The sequence below is a fragment of the Convolutriloba macropyga genome, chromosome 3 (genome assembly GCF_964194025.1).
Source record: "Convolutriloba macropyga chromosome 3, txConMacr16.3, whole genome shotgun sequence".
Classification (NCBI taxonomy): Eukaryota; Metazoa; Xenacoelomorpha; order Acoela; family Convolutidae; genus Convolutriloba; species Convolutriloba macropyga.
The window spans coordinates 37,656,440-37,677,731 of record NC_134470.1 but is presented as its reverse complement, the minus strand read 5'-3'; the positions used below and the strand labels follow the sequence as shown (position 1 = coordinate 37,677,731).

At 34.3% G+C, this 21,292-nt stretch overlaps 1 protein-coding gene across 3 annotated transcripts in view; it reads right to left on the bottom strand.

The window, feature by feature from the left end:
* The window catches only part of LOC142336183 (rho GTPase-activating protein 45-like), an 89,858-nt gene extending 74,407 nt beyond the window's left edge, over positions 1-15,451 (bottom strand). Inside the window, exon 1 of one of the 3 annotated variants that reach the window (XM_075384816.1) lies at positions 15,434-15,451. The gene's annotated coding sequence lies outside the window, so the exon portion shown is untranslated. Of the gene's footprint in view, positions 1-4,225; positions 4,463-14,531; positions 14,840-15,433 lie in introns of those variants that run through there. The other 2 variants (XM_075384814.1, XM_075384815.1) reach the window with 2 other exon arrangements.
* Between the last annotated feature and the right edge of the window lie 5,841 nt (positions 15,452-21,292).

Genomic DNA, 21,292 nt, shown 5'->3' with positions numbered 1-21,292 from the left:
TCTAAACCTGCAAAGCCAAGCCGAGCAAACGACAAATGGATCATGTGTACTTGAGCTCCAAGAGGTTTTTTCGATAGTCTATAGGTCTGCTGAGGTACCACCAAAAGAATTGAGCCCCTCGAAACCCAAATGAAGATCTTGTCTCCGGTGTGTTCGGTAATTGACCAAACTTGGTTTCTGTTATTTTCATTGTGGATCGACAACGACTCTTGAGGAAAAACTAGTTTAAATTGGGACAAACATGGGAAAACAGAGCAGAAACTGGTGAAGAAGCAGAATTCTTAAATTTGAATGAACAGCTCCACATTGTGTCTCAAATGAGCGTCGATAGAAGAAACAATAGTAATGTATAAGTTGAAAACCTTTCGTATGCCGACGCATCTGAAAGAACAATGTGCGCTATGGTCTATCTAAGTACTCCACTAAAAACATTTACCAGAACAAAGCGTTTGCGGACTGGCAGCGATTCGGCATCATTCAATATTACGCTTAGAATTGCAAGCAGCCGTCATGGTGTGACCTACAAACAACAGTTTGACAAAAACCGCCAGACAAAAACCGCAGCTGCACTTTCTGTTCGCATTCAATTTCAGTTCTTCAATGAAGTCATAGGTCTCGCTGCAAACCACAACTTTTTGTGGTGATTCGCTTGTCCTAGATACAACATTGGAAGCATGTGTGCGGTAGTAACAACACAGCGGACCAGAGCAACGTATGCTGGGGAATTCAATAATAAAAAACAAATGGCTCTATGAATCTTCTAAATTGAAGCAATCAGAGGTCAAATTGCCTGCGCAGGTCAACCTAGACTTTGCCTCACATGAAAAAAACGTATCCGCATCTTCATGACGCAGGTTGAAGAAAAGAAGCCAATTGGTCCACACTTTTAACACAACCAGCAACAAAATTATATGACATTGGAGATAGAGCGAATGCGAAGACAAACATTTTCAAACTATTGCAGCAAGAACAATCTGGTGAAGAGATAAAATATCTGAAAAGTTAGCAGAAAACGCCAAAAAATACTTTTCTCACTGTTTCCTAAAAACGTTGTTTGTGCCAACGGCAGAATAAACAAAAATCAATTGGACTTCAATGCGAAACACCCAATATTGGTACATTGGAAATATCACTATGTTTTATTCTTGCTTCATACGCACAAAAGTAAAGTCTTTCGATTTTAGTGAACTTTTCTGAATCACGGTTCCGCAAATGTATTATAGAAATGGCGTGAACAATGGATTGAATTCAAGAAGAAAAGTGGGAGTATGGCAAAAGGCGATCGGATGTTTTGAGAGAGCAACCTAAGCAGTGTTGCTGCACTGATTAATTACAGAAGACTTTCTTTTCAAATGTTTCCAGTTGAACAAATACTGAATGCACGAGCGTTGACACTGCTCAGTTGTGACAAATAAAAGCTTGTCTACCATGTTTATCGAGCACCGAAATATTTATCGACGATCAAAAGCACTTTTGACAAACACAAGCTTACTGCAATCACATCTGACTCAAGATGATCTCGTTTCCTCGGTCAAATACAATGTCAGACAAAAGTATTACAAACGTCGTCGAGTTACAGAAAACATAGGTGGTTCTGAGTGAGCAGTTCCATCGGCAAAGATCTAGTCGAATGATGGAGTCAAAAAGAAGCTCGTTGCGACGCTCGCATCAGTACCACCAATTAACGAGAAAGTTCTTGTAAAAGACAACAAGACCAGCAATAGTGATGCTAAGCCCAAAACAGACAGGGAAAAGTCATTTTGTATGCTGTTTCTTTTGTCCACATTCTGTTGTCATAGCAACTGTGTTGGTCAGAGTTGCAGTTACAATTTTAGTCACTTGATGAAGGGGAAAATGTGGACCAAAAGAGCTACACAGTTAGTTGTAACTCAACATCAATCACCAACACCCACAAAAAATGGCTCTCTTCATAAAATTTGTCAACACTACGGCAAATATAAACTTACTTGAACAGTAAATAACGTATTGCAGTATCTTCTACGTTAAATTTTTTTCAGTGATAAATTTATAATGTGCCTGATATTGAAAACTATTCTTGGGCAGTAAAGTACTTTATACTCTGTCTTATACTCTATCGAATCACTTTAGCTTCAATTCAACTGTTACTATTTCTAGCTTCTGGTTCTTCAACTCATAAGTTCTACAACCAAAGAAATCGCTAAAACTAACGTGGTGGTGCAAAATTTTTCCGGACTCAAAAATTGGGCGAGCAGCCGTTACATTGCTCCCCAATTATACTTAAGTTTTTTTAAGTTGTTCTTGCAATTTGTTTGTTTTCAAACACAAAACTGTAAATGCAATTTCTGTTAATTTTTTTGGTCGTCAGGCTGAAATAACGGCATTATCTAGAGTTTGCTGCAATTTTGAACGCTATATCTTATATACTATGGCTAACTTCACCTCTAAATCTTTCATTGCTTTAAAAAAGACAGACTGTCAAGAGACCTAAATTCCGAATTTCACAACAAAAATTATTAGTTCCACGGTATTTGAGCAATTTTTGATTGATGTTAGAAAGTCGACCCGAAAGCAAAAATTGGTAAAAGATCATTGCTCGGACAAAACGATATTGATATGTAGAAAAATATTCAGAGCAACAACTTATTTGCAGTGACTGCAAATATTTTAGTAAGAAGCAATCACCGAAATCTTTGCTGCTATAACACATTTCTACCAATTTTTAGCAGAAATTTTTAATATTATTTTACTTAAAAAAACACGTTTTTCAATTAGATATGCAAATCTACCAATGAGTCGGTAATGAAATAATTTTGTCAACAATCACACTGACTTTGTTTTACAGTGATTAGCACTATTACAAAGAAAATCTTTTAACCATTTTATTTCTAGTTCTAAAAAAACATTGAGTCACAATTTTAATGTCAGCGGCTTTCTTCTTGACATTTAATTTGCACCAATACATTATAAGTTTCCAATAGCTAAGCTGAAAGTTCCGAGAAAAAGAAATCTTTTCAGTACAGGACAATAGCTCTTCAGCTTTCTTGGGTAATCGGTATCCATCTTCGACAATCACGTTTATAGAATAAGGTTTTCGTTCGCAAATATTTTTTATATTGCCTTAAGAAGTTGGAAGTTACGTCATGAAAGTTTTTGTTTCAATACTTTTAATGCACCACCAATCCAATTGCTCTGAAAACGTTTCGTGAAAGCAAATAAGGTCGTTAAATATGAGACATTTGTTTGCCTAAAGGTATATTCTTTTTTACTGTTTAGATTAAAATAAATTGTTTCCGAGTGTTCCAATTGACGTCAAGGGGTTTTGGAGTAAAACGTAACTTTTCTAAGTCAGGTTTTGCAAGTTAGTGTAGAAAAATTGTTAACCTCTACTTCTTCCCGACGAAAGGGCTTCCAGTTTATATGACTTGAGCCTTCCCATACATTTGACTGGTACTTTTATTTGAATGGGAATAACACGCAAACAAATTTGATCCGAATCACCGTCTGAAATGTTGAATATTTGTTGATATTATTTAGAAATTGTGACCAATCTTGGCTGCAATGATGTTATCACGTGAGAGTTCCATACGCAAAAAAAGCCATATTCACGAAAAAGAGCGTAGCCTCTGCGCATGAAAAGAACAGTTCAACGTTTGTTATGTAGGGACAGTGATGAACGGATTGTTTAGGACAGACCAAGTACATGACCTGAATAAAAATATCAGTTTGTTTGTATTCCTCTATAAAAACCGCTGAAACTTTTGCAGCAGATGAAAATCTACAATATACCCTAGCTCTATAGTCCTTAAGGCTGTAAAAAGAGCCCAAATAGGAATAGGGTCTGTCTTACTTTCAGCCATCCGATTTATTTCACTTTTGCTTAATCGATGGAAATGGTTACATGACAATTTACCCAATTCCATTTCACCCAATACCAACTTACCCAATGCTCTTTGATCTTTTCGTTCAATTATCCGATTACAAATTAGCAGTCGCTATTACAAGGATGATTTAAAATATTTGTGGACAATATAATCCCATGTTTGGTTGTGATAGTTTCATATCAAGTCCCACGGACCATTTATTTTATAGTCGGCTAAATAGTCGTTCTGGCTAATTTGGGTAAGTTGGTATTGGGTAAAATGGCATTGGGTAAAATGGCAGCTTGGGTATAATGGCATTGGGTAAAATGGAATTGGGTAAATTGTCCTGACACCGATGGAAATGTATTGAAAACTGCGTTTACCTAACTGCACAGCATCGCTTGGTGTAAATGATAAACTTTTATTAAAAGTGAACGCAATAAACGAATAATTTTGAGTTCTATCTGACAAAAGTTAAACATGAAAGTGGTAATGGTAACAAAGCGTAGCACGCAACCAAAGTAGACATAAAAGACGCATTGGTCCTAACAACCTGAAAGTTGTCAATAGTCCGTATCACCACTGGTGGACCAAATGAGCAAATGTTCAATATCATTTTCGATCTGCTTATTGTTTCAGATAGTTTGCTTAGGTAGATACAGAGATCTATATAATTTTTAGAACCAAATTTGACAGACGACACACATTGACTAAGTTGATTCATCTTGCCCTAACGTATTTGCTAACATTTTGATAATTCCTGGGTAGCGACGGTCATTTTGTGATATCTGGCTACACTTTCAGGTCTCTCTAATATCCAAAACGCCTTAAGCAACCACCCATCTGACGCCATATTGGGTGCTTGCATATCGGATGATGGGTAACTTTGGTTTGGACGGGTCATGCAAAATTAAACGAACAGAAGAAGGCTCAAAAGTTCCAAATGAGCCTGGATGATAAGTGACTATGATCCACAATAGGTACTTCAAATGCAAAATTTGTCCAGATCCGTCTCTCACATGCGATTTTGAGCCAGAAACAAAACCTGCGGAAATTTGGACACAATCTTTAATTGAGAGGTCGACTTTCTCAAAGACTTGGTGGACTTTATCAAAGGATACTTCTAAGTTAATCTTTCTTAACTGACACTGCCATAAAATGGTGGTTTAACACTACTGATGAGAATAAGGTCTTCAGTGGTATGAAAGGGGGCTTCCTTGATAGACTTACTGAACGTCACGATAAATCAAAACACCAACTAGAAGTAGAGTATTTACCTTCTAGGCAAAATGTGCAGAAGGCGAGCGAACAAATACTTGCTCGCAAGAGGATTTAACGAACTTAAGTAACGTTGAGAAAGCGCGTGAACATGTAATCCAATCTAGACAAAGAGAGCAAATATTTATTGTCCTAGTTATTAGAAAACCCGATCATTAAAATCAAAGCCCACGAATGGCGTATCAAGAAACCTACTGAAAATTGAGAGGGTTTGAAATAGCAGTTAATTACAGTTGATTTAAATTGAATAGATAGAAGTTAACGAAAATTTGGCGAAACAACCGTCAGATAAAATAACACCTTTGAACAACCCACTCGGAGAACTAACAACTTCTTTCAAAGGGTAATGTACAGGGGAAAAGTACTTCTTCTCGTGACCCAGTGTAAGAGACGAGCAATTCAATTTCTGACTGTAATAAAAAAAAATTGGATGACAATGAACAAAAACTAGAAAAGTGTTTTTAGACGAGAAAGTAATCAAATTTTAATTCAGCAAAAAATGTACAGAGAAGGAGATTGGAATAACAACGAAATCAAAAAACAGAAGAATACTTATAGTGCTCGAACTCTATATCCAAACCTTTACAAAAACCAAAATATTTACATTATATGAAATATTTATAAGAATTGAAACATCTAGCAACAACCCAACAAACATTCAATAACTCCGAGAAAATCGATTTGGTCAAAATGAAGATAGCTCGCAGCCAAGCAAGGCCATGAGCGAAAAGGTAGACAATTCAATAGAAATCATAGAAGTGAGTATCAACAAAATACTTACCCTTCTGCAACACACTTAGTCTTACACTTCAAAAAATTCATATAATGTTCGTTGGATTCAGCAAGAATTGAGTATTGTTGACTAGAACGTTGCTATCTCTGTTTTTCCTTCAATTAACCTGATAAAATATCCAAACATCACTAAAACAAGCATGCTAAACGCAAACACAGAGGTATTTCTCAAGTCTTATCGACTTACGACAGGAGACAATGAAAAACATAGTGGCTTAGATGTAGAATTTATGATAAAACCCGGTTCAACTGGTATTATCATTAGCTATCCAATAATTATTGAGCTCGACCAGTTTGCGCAGCATATAGTACTGTGAACCTAGAGCGCAGCAAGAAATTCTAATGGGTTGAGGAATACGTATGATGGGCTATACTATCCTGACATCATATTACTATACAGACCTGGAATGTAATGTGAACCACAAAATACTGCTTACTGAGAGTGGAAATTCAAAATGAGGAGTGAATTTTTGTCATACAATTCTGCCAACGTTGTATTGCGATATTCTATCGTGATAACTAAAACTAGTGATAATGAAATGCTAAGCTATGGCCTAATGAAAATGGAAAATAATCAGTTCCCAAAAAACTCAGTTATTATACATCAAACTTATATATTCTACCTAAAGCTACATACCTCTCTAGGGATAAGTTATTTATGTACTTGCCTTCCCAAAAGGAACCTCTTTTGTTCCATATAAAATTACAATCAAATCCCCAATAAGCATAAAAAATCTTTTTTTCCGAAAACAGATTCCCGAACTTATTGAAAACCGCAAAATCTGTCAAAAAACCGTATAAAAAGAAACAACGAGATTTTTGTTGTGTCAATTTACGCAGTAAACACAAATGTGGTGTCCATGATAAACACGAGTTCTCCTATTCGTTTATCGCCAGATACGAGGTGCTTGATAGTTGCCTTATGCTGATTTTAAAAATAAATTCCATAAACGAATCCACCGACATGAAGAAAGTGAGTATCAGATTTAATAATCTAACAAGCTTCCGACAAGGGAAGTCAAAAGGACTATAGTGCACACAATTTCAGAAACTGTATCAGATAAAGAATTTACAGTTTCCATAATAAGGCACTGTCAAAAACTGACAAATAACTTTGTAAAATATTTGTACAAAGCATAGGCCCGGAAAATTTTTTCAGCCACGGCTCAATGTTTTTTCAAGAGTAATAGTAATTTTTATTTTTTTATTCAAGAATAGTAGAATTTTTTATAATCCTATATTGAAAGATTACTACAAGTTACCTATTCGCGAAATCTTGTCTTGGCACCTATGCTAGACGGCATTTGACGCATTGTTAGAAGACAATTTTTAAAATACTGGAGAAATAATATAGGTATACATCGGAAGCAGACTCCAAAACAAATATGGGCCTTTAACTCTTGTTATTCCTTTTCTAATTTCCAACCAGGAGTTATCGTTTTCATTATTCAATTCGAACGAACTATCTTGCCTTTGTGCACATGATCGCTCTTTGGCGCTAGGTGTATAGCTTTCTAGTTTTTGGATCTACAACGTGTACTTTACTTTGGCGCAAACTTTGATTTCTGTTATGCCATTTATCCACTATTTTTAATGGAAAGAAACATTGTGCACAACATTTTTTTTGTTTCTAGAAACATCTAGCAGTGGTCTTACCACCTAGAAGCCGACTCGATTAGTACATTCTCTTCCTTAATTATAAAATTTTTAATATTTTGTGTTTCAGATGTTAGCGGCATTCGATGGTATACAAACGCCAGGTCGCTAGTTAAAAATGACGAGCCATTTTTAATGGTGATAATAATTCTAGTAGTTGCTCTTACGGCAAACTTGAATTACTGGTGTGAGTAAAAAAATTTTAAGTAACAAGCAACTGTTAATAGTTCAACATAATCCTTCTTAGCAGTTTTTCACTTAATTAAAGAACCAGCTATTCATGTCGTCACGCTCGTCCAGTTCTTTGATACTTCCTGATCTATGATTCCATGTGCTAGTGCCTCTAGTATAACTCTTATATAAAAACGAGTATTACTAGGTCTTTTATTTGAACTCGGCCTTTTTCTCCGAGGTATATTAAGTTTCCGTTTGGAACCAATTTCGTATTTTTGATTTGATTAAACACTATGATCTGCAAGTAGTAAATTGCAAAATAGGAGAACTTGTTCTCCGCTAAATCTAATTGTTTTAAATCGATTTTTTGTAGGAACTCCTTTTTTGAGAAAGAAATTTTTTTGTTAGCTGTGAAAATTATTTGTGATCCTACTTGTCGTTTTTATTATTCAGTCTCCAAAAAAATGGAAATAGTTATTTTGTGTTAGTTTGGCATGTACTTTCAACTTCTTTCGAGAAATCAGGCGCATTATCTTCCTTGTTTTTATCACTTTTCTACTATCTTTTCCGCTGAGGGTTCCATTATTCCAGTGATGTGTTTATCTGTTAGGGAATCATTTTCTAAGCTCTTTAAAGAGTTTTGAAAATAATTTTCAAACAGATGAAAACACCACTGAATTAATGGAACTCTCAGTGGAGAAGATAGTAGAAAAAAGACAAAAACAAAGAAGATACTGCACCGGATAACTAACACAAACTAACACGAAATAACTATTCCCGATTTTTCGAACATTGGACCAAAAAACAACTAATAGTTTTGAAAAAAGCTTTCACAGCTAAAAAAAACAAGCATTTTTTCAAAAAAGGAGTTCCTGCAAAGGTTCGATTTCACACAAGTAGATTCAGCTGAGAACAAGTTATCTCATCTTGCAAATTTACTATTTGCAGCAGATCGTTGTGTTTATTCACATCGCAAATACGAAAGTGGCTCTAAATGGAAACAGAAATTACCTCGGATAAGAAACGTTTAATTCAAATAAAAGATCTAGTAAAACTCGTTTCTATTTAAGTGTTATACTGGAGGTAATAACACACGGACTCCTAGATCAGGAGGTTTCAAAAAAGTAGTCGAGCATGACGAAATGAAAAGCTGGTTCTTTAATCCCGTCACAAACTGCTAAGAAGGACTATGTTGAACTATTAGTGGTTTCTTGTTACCTAATTTTTTCACCCACACCTGTAATTCAAGTTTGCCGTAAGAACCACTACTAGAATTATTAACACAATTAAATGGCTTGTCATTTTTAGCTAGCGACCTGTTGTATGTTTATCATCGAATGCCGCTAACATCTGAAACACAAAAAATTTTAAAAATTTATAATTAAGGAAGAGAATGTACTAATCAAGTCGGCTTCTATGTGGTAGGACCACTGCTAGATGTTTCTGGAAACAAACAAATATGTTGTGCACAATGTTTGTTTTCATAAAAAATAGTGGATAAATGGCATAATAGAATTTGCGTCAAAGTAAAGTATACTTGGTAGATCCAAAACTAGAAAGATATAAACTAGCGCCAAATATCGATCATTTGCAGACAGGTAAGATATTTCCTTCCAATTAAAGCTCCTGGTTTAAAATTGGAACAGGAACAACAAGAGTTAAAGGCCGGAAAATGATTTTGAGTCTAATATTGAATCACAAAGGTCAATCAAATGGAGACTCAATGATATTCATTAAAGTTGCTCTTTCAATGAAGATTGATAATTATTTGAATGATTTTATACAAACCTTTGCTAACAAATTTTTGTTTTCACAACAAAATTGCAATTTTCAAGATGAGGTTAAAACTTATGTTAACTAACCGATAAGAAGAGTCTACTTAGACTCATTTTTCCTGATTATTTTGATGATTGTCACAGAAATGTTTGGTTACGATAGATTGATTTTATATCAACGCTAATTTTTTCACCGCTTTTTTTCTCAGCGTTTACTATTCAAAAACTTTTAGTGCGTTTTATTTCGTTTTGTTATGCTGCTATTTCTTAATGGCCACCAAAAACCATAAGCGATAACGGCTCAAATTTTGTCGGAGAAGAAACAAAGATTAGACAGTACATAGATAGATTCATCAAGTGGACTATGAATCTCCAGATCAATTATTTTTGGAGGAGTATGAGAGAGATTCGTAGGTGAGAAGCTGTATGGTAGCATGACTTGAGCTGTAAAAGAGCAAAGATCGTTGCTATCGTTGGAAAACCAATATCAAGTGAAATTTTAAGTACAACAATATGCTTAGTTGAGCAAATGTTAAACTCTCGTCCACTCACTACATCCAGTAACGACTCATAAGATTTAGAGAATCTAATGGAGACGCAATTTTTTTTAGGAAGGCCAGGTTTTACTATTCCATTTATTCCAAACGCCTCAATTTACGCTGATACGCCAAATAGCTTTACACAGAGTTGTGCCAACAAGATTTGGACTTATTGGGCATCCGAATATCAGACAGAAAGGAATAAGCGAAATATATGGGCAACACAAAGCAACAAAAAATTTATAGTTGGAGAACATATCTGGCTTGTTGACTACTCTTTGAAAAAAATAGAGATCACAAAATGTCTCCAGTGATTTAATCATTCCCCAACTCTGATGGGATAGTCCGTTGGGCAACAGTGAAGACCAACAACAACACCTTGTCCTAGTAATGACCATTGGTAACACTGCTTCCCCTTTTCCCCATGAAGAAGTTTCGGGTTTACCACCAAAATGTCCGCCTCAAAAAAATCTTTACTTAAATGTTTTTAAAATTTAAAACAATAGTTTTGTCTAATCATGCCCCATAGCGCCAAAAAAAGATTATTTTGTTACCTGTAACAGTTATTGACTTTTCCAGAGAAAGCATAATGAGTTGTCGTCTTTCAAGTATGACGTTCAGGACAAATGTTCCTATGTAGTTTATATTCATTCCAATAACGTTCAAATCAGTTTGTTTGTTCTCTCAAATCGGAAATTGATTTTTTCTTTTTACTCTTTTTCCACATTTCCGTTCAGATCTCATTTTCTTGATTGGTAAATCTGAGATTATATTTACTGAAAAATAGTTGATTTTTACGTTTTTCGATGTAAAATTATTGGCTGAAGCATAAAATTTGTTTACAAAAATGCTTTTAAAATTTAAATCATTAGTTTTCTCTAATCATCTCCCATAGCGCTAAAAAAATTTATTTTATTACCTGAAATAGTTTTTGAGTTTTCCTGAAAAACCATAAAGAGTTGCCGTTCGTCAAGTATGACCTTCAGGACAAATGTTTCTATGTAATTTATAGTAATTCCAATAACGTTCAAATCAGTTCAATTGGTCTCTCAAATCGGAAATTGTTCTCTTCTTTTTACTCTTTTTCCACATTTCTGTTTAGATCTCAGTTTCTTGATTGGTAAACCTGAGGCCATATTTCCTGAAAAATAGTTAATTTTCAATTTTTCCGATGTAAAATTATTGGCTGAAGCATACAATTTGTTTAAATAAATGCTATTAAATTTAAATCATTAGTTTTGTCTGATCGTGTCCCTTAACGCTAAGAAATATTATATTGCTACCTAAGATAGTTATTGACATTTACGGAAAAAAACGTAAAGATTTGCCCTCATTCGAAAATGAGGCAAAAATTTTGCGATATAATTGATATTCATTTCAATAACGTTCAAATAAGTTTACTTCTTACTTAAATACTATGCTACTGCTGTAGAAATTCGACACATGTTTCGACTGTTTATATCTGTCTATCTAAATAGAATGCAAGTATGACTCGTTATCCAAAATGGCTATTTTAAATTCAAATTGGAATCAATGCTTGCCTACTGTTTTCCGCTTACACAAGTGCAATTTTTCTGAGATTTAAAACTGCAAACTTCATAGTTAACCTGCCAAGGTATTACCAAGTTTCAATCGGTAGTTAGTCTTTTAAGCCGCAATCAGCAATCCAAATGACCTTTATGGAATTAGTCACTAATTCGTTTTTCAACCATTTCTACTTAGTTACCACGTTTCTAGCTTTTATTGTAGCTAAAGGACAAGAGGGAGTATATATTTTGTCTAAAAAATCCTTCGAACATTCCCGGGTCAACGATCAAACAACTTTCTTTGATTTCGTACTAGGTCATATATGATTCTTAGTAATCATGCTAGGTCATATATGATTTGTAGGATTTCTTGGTAGTCATACAAGGACCAGATATGATTTCCCAGAAATCATACAAGGATCATACAAAAAATTTCAATGGCTAAAAGCTGTATAATTTTGATTTTCTATTGAAGTTGAAAAACTTCTTGGAAATCATACAAAGTCATAGATGACACATAAAACATTGACTGGTGCCACAATTTCTTGTATAATGTAGTCAGAGATGCCGGGGTATCATATAGGTGATGCCCTACAGAATAAAAACAAAAAAAAATAAATGGTAAAAACTTTTTCGAAAAATAGATGTATGATTCTTGGTATTCGTACTAGGATCATATATGATATCTTGGTAATCATACAATGATCATATATGATTTCTTTGGTTTTATACAAGGATCGTACTAAGAAATCAAGTATGGACAGTATGAAATCAAATATGATCCTTGTATGAAATCAAAGAAACTTCAACCCGATTTTAAAATTATTAGCCAGACTGTTTTAGAGTAGTGCAGAAGGCTTTCGATTTGATTTTTCTGTCTATTCAATCCGATTGTTGCTAAGTAAATTAGCATACGCTGTTTCCGAGATATATCAACACCGACAAATATACCGAAGTGAGTATAAAATGCGTTCTAATTTACCCAGAGAGCTCGCAAAATTAATGTAAATAATATAATTTGAGTAAACCTGATCATTTAACCTATAAAACAAGGCGTTTATATAAATAATTGCTCGGTGTTTTGCACGGTTCTGAACAGAATGATTATCGGTTTTAATCTTAAATATCAGTATCAGCATAGACTGACCATAGCCAAAGGAAAAAACTCTCTTGCTGTCTAAACCACTTGTAGCTTATAATGACAATACGGTGTTTTGGTATGAATGTTGGGATCTTTTCAACAATCGCCCCCCCCCCCTTTTGCTAAAGGGGTGGCTATTCTTGAATAGAATTTAAGCGAGCCATTTATTAACCAATCAGAGACGACTAATAACTTTCCACGCATGCACAAACTATGTTGAATTGAATAGAATAAAATATACCGTGGTATGGCAATTAGCCGAACCGGAATACAAAGCGAAAAGAATTTCCGACTGGCGGTGGGCGCGCTTCGCGGCTTCGCTGCGATAACAGACCCGCGGTTATCGCAGGGCGCGCTTCGCGGCTTCGCTGCGATAACCGACCCGCGACATCCCACAGCGCATGAGAGGCATGGCCATGAACAGCGGTCCGCAATTGCGCTTAAACTAATTTTCGGCTATCTAAACTGTAGGCCAAATAATATTGTGGTAAAATATAGCACAGAAGGGGTGGTGATTCTCTACTAGGTACCAAAGCGGGGCAATTGTTGAAAAGATCCGAATGTTGATATCTATATGCTGCTGTTATTGTTGATATTAAAAGGACGTTCCGAATTAGCAGACTTTCCGATAGACTCTTTTTACAGCTTTATCAGGGTGCCCCTTCAATAAGGGCCCCCAAATTTTGCTGACATGTTACTCGTTCGTGCATAGCGTCTATTTTGAGGTAGCGGATACTTTTATTAATTCTAATAACATCGGTGAGAACTAAAAGTCAAAAAATGGCCTCAGATTGTTAAATTAGATTTAAAAACTGATGTACCTTGGTGAACTGAAGCCTTAATTCACCTCAGTTAATGATGGTCATCAGGTTAATTATGATGGTTATTACTAACGAGTCACTGTCAATGGTAATAGCTATATTGACAGTGACTGGTTAGTAACTGAAGATACAATTATGCCTTGTGTGTGAACAGCTCGATTTTAACTGGTAGCTCTCAACTTCCACGAGGAATCTGAATAACAGTGTTGGGGGAACTCATACAAATGAGAAACAACGGTTCAGCGCACCCAAGTATGGCTTTTATTGATGAAGCCTGGACGAATATCATTGTCAAAACTATCATAATGGGGTTCTATTCTACAAAAGATTGTACGACAGAAACGAAACATGACACTATTTTTTTTCAATGCAGTAAATAAAATTTTTGAATTTAGGAGGCAAAACCCTGCCCACTATAAAAGGGATATGAAAACCAAAGTGGTTTCAATGGTGTGTTTCCCTGAGTTACTGGAAATATGTTTAGTGCGACTTGTCGGTCACCATTAACCCCCATGAATTTAATTTTTGAATCGATTTTGCCATTTTTTTTGTTTCTTGAATGTCGCAAAGATATTGCATACTTTCGCCATACCTTGACCTGTTCTTACCAAGAGTCTTACCAAGATCTTAACCAGATTTTTAGATTTTTATAAGCTTCTTAACAAGTTATTTCAAGTTTTTTTTTGTCTGAGTTAAGATAAAAAAATCTGAGAATGAGTAAATTTGCTTCACAAATTTGACGCTTCTTATATAGACGCTACTAGTGCAGTTTGTTACGCTATAAAAATTCCTATGATTGCCGAAATTATTGTTTGAACCAAACCTATCAAGAAAAAAAAACAATCTAAGACAAGAAAGAATACCGAAAGAGTATTGGCGAGTATTCACATTTATAACCTATTTTTGAAAATTAGAAAGTGATCAATCAAAAAGTGACGATGGGTTATTTTTAGAAACAAATGAGATCTCTGGCTAAATTAATCCTACCCGTTTTGTGATGCCACTGGAACGTACAACTGGCCCACTTCCACACGCATGTAAGTTATGTTCTCTTTCAGTGTTAAGTGCTCGCACTGACCAGCCGTTCTCGGAAGGAAGTTAGTAGAAAAATAAAATGAAAAGCCACTGTTGTAAAAGGGCCTAAAATTGTGTCAAAGATAAGGGCAAAATTTAGGGCATTTTACAGCCTTGCTTTTTGAATTTTGTGTGTATTTTAGTTATTTCGCGAGGCAACATAATTTTTTGCCAAGCAAAATGGTTAAGGCATTTTCGTCTTGATGAGGGAAAAGAGAAAGCTATAGTTTTTCATTCCGCTTTAAATTCGCGCTCCATTTTTTTCACGCAATTATGCACAACGAAAGCCGAAGCCAAAATTAGCCGATGTGATAATTGTCCGATTTTTACCTTATTTTATCAAACCATTCTAATGTGAATCATTGTGACATGAAAAACGGTCGTTCTCTGAGACAAATTTTTCAATGTTTTTCAATTCAAAGTCACGTGTTGAATCACATCCATTGAAAAGTCAATTTGAAATAAGTCGGGTTTTCGCAAACGCGGTTTTCTCCCCCCCCCCCCCCCCCCCTCAAAATGCCAAAATTATTTGTTTATAGTATGTTATAGACAAGTTTTTTTTTTTGGGGGGGGGGGGGGGTGTGTTGGCTTACAATCAAACAAACTAAACAAGAGACAATTATAATTAGTCAGATCAAAGACTACCACGATATAGTAGCCCAGTTATCTCAAAAAATATACGAGTTTCAGATGTCGCTTAATTTTGGCTTATTTTCACTTATGCTAACTGCCAATTGTTTCCCGCTGCAATTTTTTGCCCTGTCGTTGAACACAATGGTTGAAGGGAAAGCGGCGTTTTGTTGTAACTGCCCTACCTTTATCCGTTGTTTGACGCTCTAAAAATTTGTATGTGCTACAAGCCCGTGTTTTAGACCACACGCCACCTCAAAAGGCGAAAAAAGCTTTTAGCCGACCTCCCGCTAAGCAGAAAAATAGCAAATAAGAGCAGAAAAATAGCAAATAAGTAAGAAATGTTTACTTATTTTTTAAAAGTTCAATTAATCAGTATTTCTGTACCTATCATATGTCTCGGCATAATTTAAGCATACAATTTTACAAAAAATTGTATTTTTAAATGAAAAATTTGAAAACCGTTGTTGCCATAGAAAGTTATGATTAAATAATTAATATGAAAATGACAATTAACAAGAAGTGTAAAAATATGGCCATATTTTTGTATTCAGTTAGGAAGTACATGGATGAAAATGTTGATAAGAATCCTTTGAAAACAAATATTGTCTGTTCGGATAATTGCTATTTGAGACGAATTAGTGTAAAAAGTTGCGTTTTGAACACATTTTACGTAACATACAAAATTGTGCCTTTATTTTGTCCTTCAGTAGGAAACATAAAACAGCAAAAGGCATTAAAAATGGAACGGCCAATGTATTAAGCCGACTTTGTCGCATATTTTAAAGGAAAAAACAGGGGCGAAGTTGAAATAATTTAATCTGGCACTGGAAGTAAGCTTATAAATAATGCAGAAATGGAAAAAATCGGACCAAACGCTATTTATAACAGTTTAAAATATTCATAAAATCGTTCCAGGTGTAATCTCGTCTAGTTAATCAGTAAATTATTAATTTTACTCATTCTTAGTATGGTAGCGATTCCTAATCCTAAGGAAAAATGAAACAATATGCAATACCGCACTATTAGTAATATCTATTTTTCCCGCTAAAAGGGCTAGACGTTTTACGGGCGTGCAACCAAAAGTTTCTAATGGAGCGAATAACTACCAAAACTTTTTACAGAAACTCACAAAGTGGATCGGTAGTGTGCATTCATACATTATTTTCCGACCCCGCTGAAACATAGTTTTGACTTAATTATCTACTAAACGAGGAAGAGATAGATAGCTCTCAAAAGTTCATCTATTGTTCAAAAAATGGGTGTATCCATTTAAAAATTGCTTTAAACTGAAACAACTAAACAAAAAAAACAATGCACCATTAGAAGGCCGATGATACCTGCCTTTAACGAGAATAAAAGACAAGACAAACAACAAAATCTAATAGAAACAACAAGCATTAATAACAACCATAACTCAATGTCTATCCATTTTTTCCACAAAAACTTAACATCAAAGACAAAATACCATCAGAAAAAAACTGAACTAAACAAATTAACTTGTATTTCCACAGAAAAGATATGGTATCTGTCTTAAATGAGAATAATTATCAAGTAGACAAAAATCAAAAAAGGCAAAGTTAAAAAATACGTTTATTCTTTTTGAAAAAATAACTTACAATGTCATGAAAACCACTAGCCACGAACGAAAACATTAAATATCTTCCTTTGCACCTCCGTACGAAGCCATTGAGACCATGATCCAGAAAATCATATGACTAAAAAAATGTAGATAAAAAAATCAAAAAGTTGATTAAATTTTGCGAGGATTCAATTGCGCCTTCTTTTAAATCTGTCAATTGGACCTGGTGTTTTTGAATCTGAGCAAAACAAAAACTAGCAAATAACATCAATTACAGGCAAAACTCAAAATTTCACAAACACTTTTACGCGAACACGGCATTGAAGCCAAAAACCATAAGCCTACACTGAAATCAAAATGTGTGTTCATTGGCCTTCATTTGCACGCTAAATTGATATGTCGATGATTGGGCTTTGATATGAAATCTTTCTCGTCTGTATTTGATAAAAAACAAAAAATGAGAATTTTTTAAATAGAAAAGATAGCTATTTGAGAAATTTTCAAATGAAAGACAGCCTAATTCGTAAAAGTTGCAGCTTCAAAAACATGGAATTTGATCTCAATTGTAAGTAAAGCCATCTGGGCAAAAAAAAATTCAATTATCCAGTCTTTTTTCACGAATTATCGACAATTTGGAGACAAACTTCTTAGGTCAAGTTTTTGAACGCCACTAAACTTGGATTCAATCAATTGCATCCTGAACTTCGAGAAATACCATCTTGATCTCTGAATTCAATATTCTTTTTTTGTTTGTAATATTATAGTTTTTTTTAGTAATCAGCAACGCCGCCAATAATAAAAATGAGAGGTTCTGGTTTGAAGGTGTCATGACAGAATTAATGGCATCTGGTGAAAAACTTTCAAAACGGTATAAAAGTTAATCGCAGAATACCGGGCGGAATAGTCAAAGTTTCAAAGGAAGCGATGTTCGCATGTTTTTTACATCAATAAAGTGCCATCTAGAAACGTTTGGAAACTTATCAAACGCTGATATTTGAGGAAATATCTCATGAAGTTTCATCTATTTTGCGGCAGCAACCTATGGCTTTATTTATCAAAGTTTCACTAATATAAAAAGCTGCTGCTCAATAGCATGCCCATTAGGGAAGGTGGTTTCGTTCGGAAACTCCATTTCCAAGAGATGAGAAAAATTACGATCTTATTGTTGAACCTCCCAGTAATTTAATAATAGCACAGCTCCGCTGTTTATGCGCCCATTCTCAAAAAATCGTTTCATTATGTTGCAAGTCGTTATCTCTTAGTCAAGAGCACCTGCGTTGCAAATCAAAAACACCCGACGAAATGAAATGAACGGATACATAATTTTGCTATAGTTTCAAGGGTTTTCAGAAGTACGAAATGGTTTTCGACCAGCCGTTTAATTTTTAACTTTCAGGAGTAAATATATAAGCAACTATCATTAAGCTTTTAATCCTCTAGCTGAATTCTAAAGCCATCGGTCAAACTTTCAACACATTCTCAGCTCAACAATAAATATTTAATCAGCTGAACAATAATTGTTCCGACCCCTCTTGAGGGGGGAGGAACTATATACTCAAATAGTTTTTTTTGTTCAGACAATTTTGACCGATCGATATTTTCATCGTAGAGAGTGGTGAGTGGTATCAATAAAAAGCCCGTTCAGCGTAAAATATGGAATTAAAAAAATTTTTTTGAATTTCGTTTCCTTGAGCCAATTATCGTGGTTTAAATTTTTGCGAATAATCGACAGATTTGCGTTAGTTTTTTTCACATTTTATGGAAGTTTCGCCTAAAATTTCGTCAATTTTGTTAAAATATGTTAAAATTGTCAACAATAGTACTGTTGAGTTTATTTTAGAAGAAAGAAAACTATTGTTGACTATTTTGATTAAATTTTTTGGCTAAAAATTTCAAAATTCAGCCTTCTCATCAAAAATTGCCTCAATTATTTTCTTTAGGCCACTTTGATTAAATTTGCAGGATGTACACACTCAAAAAATAACTAACACAATATTTTAAACAACAAAGGGAGCTAGTCTTTAGGGGGCGAAAGTCAATAGCAAGGCCGGTTTGTGTCCAGTTTTGGACTTTTACAATCCAAAAACAATTCGGATTGTAATCAGTCGGTCTTTTTTCAAAAGAAAAAATCAATCTTCCCTTTTTAATTAAAGAACAGAACAATTCAAGTCGAAGATCACTGTCCATTGGTCGAAATGTCTTCCTTAGCAGTTCCAAATTATTGTTTCTAACTTCTGTATCGAAAAATTATGGTAGTTTTGACTTTTCATCTATTTTGCGGCAGCAACCTATGCCTTTATTTATCTGATATAAGTTTCACTGATATAAAAAGCTGCTGCTCAGTAGCATGCCCATTAGGGAAGGTGGTTCCGTTCGGGAACTCTATTACCAAGGGATGAGAAAAATTACGATCTTATTGTTGAACCTCCTAGTAATTTATTAATAGCACAGCTCCGCTGTTTATGCGCCAATTCTCAAAAAATCGTTTCATTATGTTACAATTCGTTATATCTTAGTCAAGAGCACCTGCGATGCAAATCAAAAACACACGACGAAATGAAATGAACGGATACATAATTTGGCTATAGTTTCAAGGGTTTTCAGAAGTACAAAATGGTTTTCGACCAGCCGTTTAATTTTTAACTTTCAGGAGTAAATACATCAGCAACTATCATTAAGCTTTTAATCCTCTAGCTGAATTTCTAAAGCCATCGGTCAAACTTTCAACACTTTCTCAGCTCAACAATAAATATTTAATCAGCTGAACAATAATTGTTCCGACCCCTCTTGAGGGGGGAGGAACTATATACTCAAATAGTTTTTTTGTTCAGACAATTTTGACCGATCGATATTTTCATCGTAGAGAGCGGTGAGTGGTATCAATAAAAAGCCCGTTTAGCGTAAAATATGGAGTTAAAAAAATTTTTATGAATTTTTGTTCATAGAGCCAATTATCGTGGTTTAAATTTTTGCGAATAATCGACCGATTTGCGTTAATTTTATTCACGTTTTATGGAAGTTTCGCCTAAATTTTCGTCAATTTTGTTAAAATATGTTAAAATTGTTATCAATAGTACTGTTGATTTTATTTTAGAAGAAAAAAAACTATTGTTGACTTTTTTGATTTAATTTTTTGGCTAAAAATTTTGGCTAAAAATTTCAAAATTCAGCCTTCTCATAGAAAATTGCCGAAATAAGCTTCTTTAGTCCACTTTGATTAAGTTTGCAGGTTGTACACACTCTAAAACAACCATCACAACCTTTAAACAACAAAGGGAGCTAGTTTTTAAGGGGCGAAGATCAAAAGCAAGGCTGGTTTGGGTCCAGTTTTGGACTGTTAAAATCCAAAAACAATTCGGATTGTAATCAGTCGGTCTTTTTTCAAAAGGAAAAATCAATCTTCCCTTGTTAATTAAAGAACTGAACAATTCAAGTTATAGCTCACTGTTGATTGGCTCAAACTTATTCCTTAGCAGTTCCAAATTATTGTTCGGAACTTCTGTATCGAAAAATTATGGTAGTTTTGACTTTTAAAATGTTTGATTATAAAAAAAACAATGGCCTAATGAATTTTGCCACTATTTTTCTCCTAATTTGGTCAACATGTAATTAGTCCCCGCAAAAAAATGCTCTTATTCTTTTTTTTCTACTAATTCAGAATTTTATTTTTTGTTCGGTTTTACGCGTTAAGATATAATTGGCATTGTTACTATTAGATTTCAATTTTTTATTTTTGGGCACCGGCCAATTTTTCTAATTTTTTTCTCATTTTATTACTTTATCACATTATTGACAGTTCACTTGTTTCATTATTGGCCTTCAGCATAAGAAGCAATTGAACAAATTAATACTTAGGAGGCATAGATTATGGTTTCATCGAAGAGTTTTCTTTTTTCCATTTGTCTTTAAATATTTTTTTCTTTGTCTTTTTTAGTCGTATGAAGTTTTATGGATAATGAAAGTTCTGATTGGTTTTTTATGTGGAAATAAATGAGCCTATTTTCTGATTTGTGTGGATAGCTGGTGGCTTTAGTGAATTTGAAAACAATTGTTTTCAAAAATTAAAAAAAAATTTAACTGCGCATTTTTGTAATTTTTGTCCATTTGTTACCTAGTCTCCTGAATTACAGGTCGCATATTTTATAGTATTGTTGTCAGGGGTCAGGGGAAGATGCAAGTGCACAGAATCTAATGTTATTATAGAATTTGTTATGAATTTATTGGCTTCGATACAAGTTTTTCGTAGAAAAAGTGAATTAATTTTTGATTTATTTAAACGTCTACATTTGACGTTCTTTTTGTAAACGCAAGAGATATTCTCAGTTATTACAGCTCTTGACGCTTCCTTTGGATGAATAAACGAACCTATTTAATTATTTAATTATGTAGCTAGCGGCTTTCATGACTTGGAAAATAATTGCTTTCAAGAAATACAAAAGTATTAGTTAAGTTTGCCCTTTCT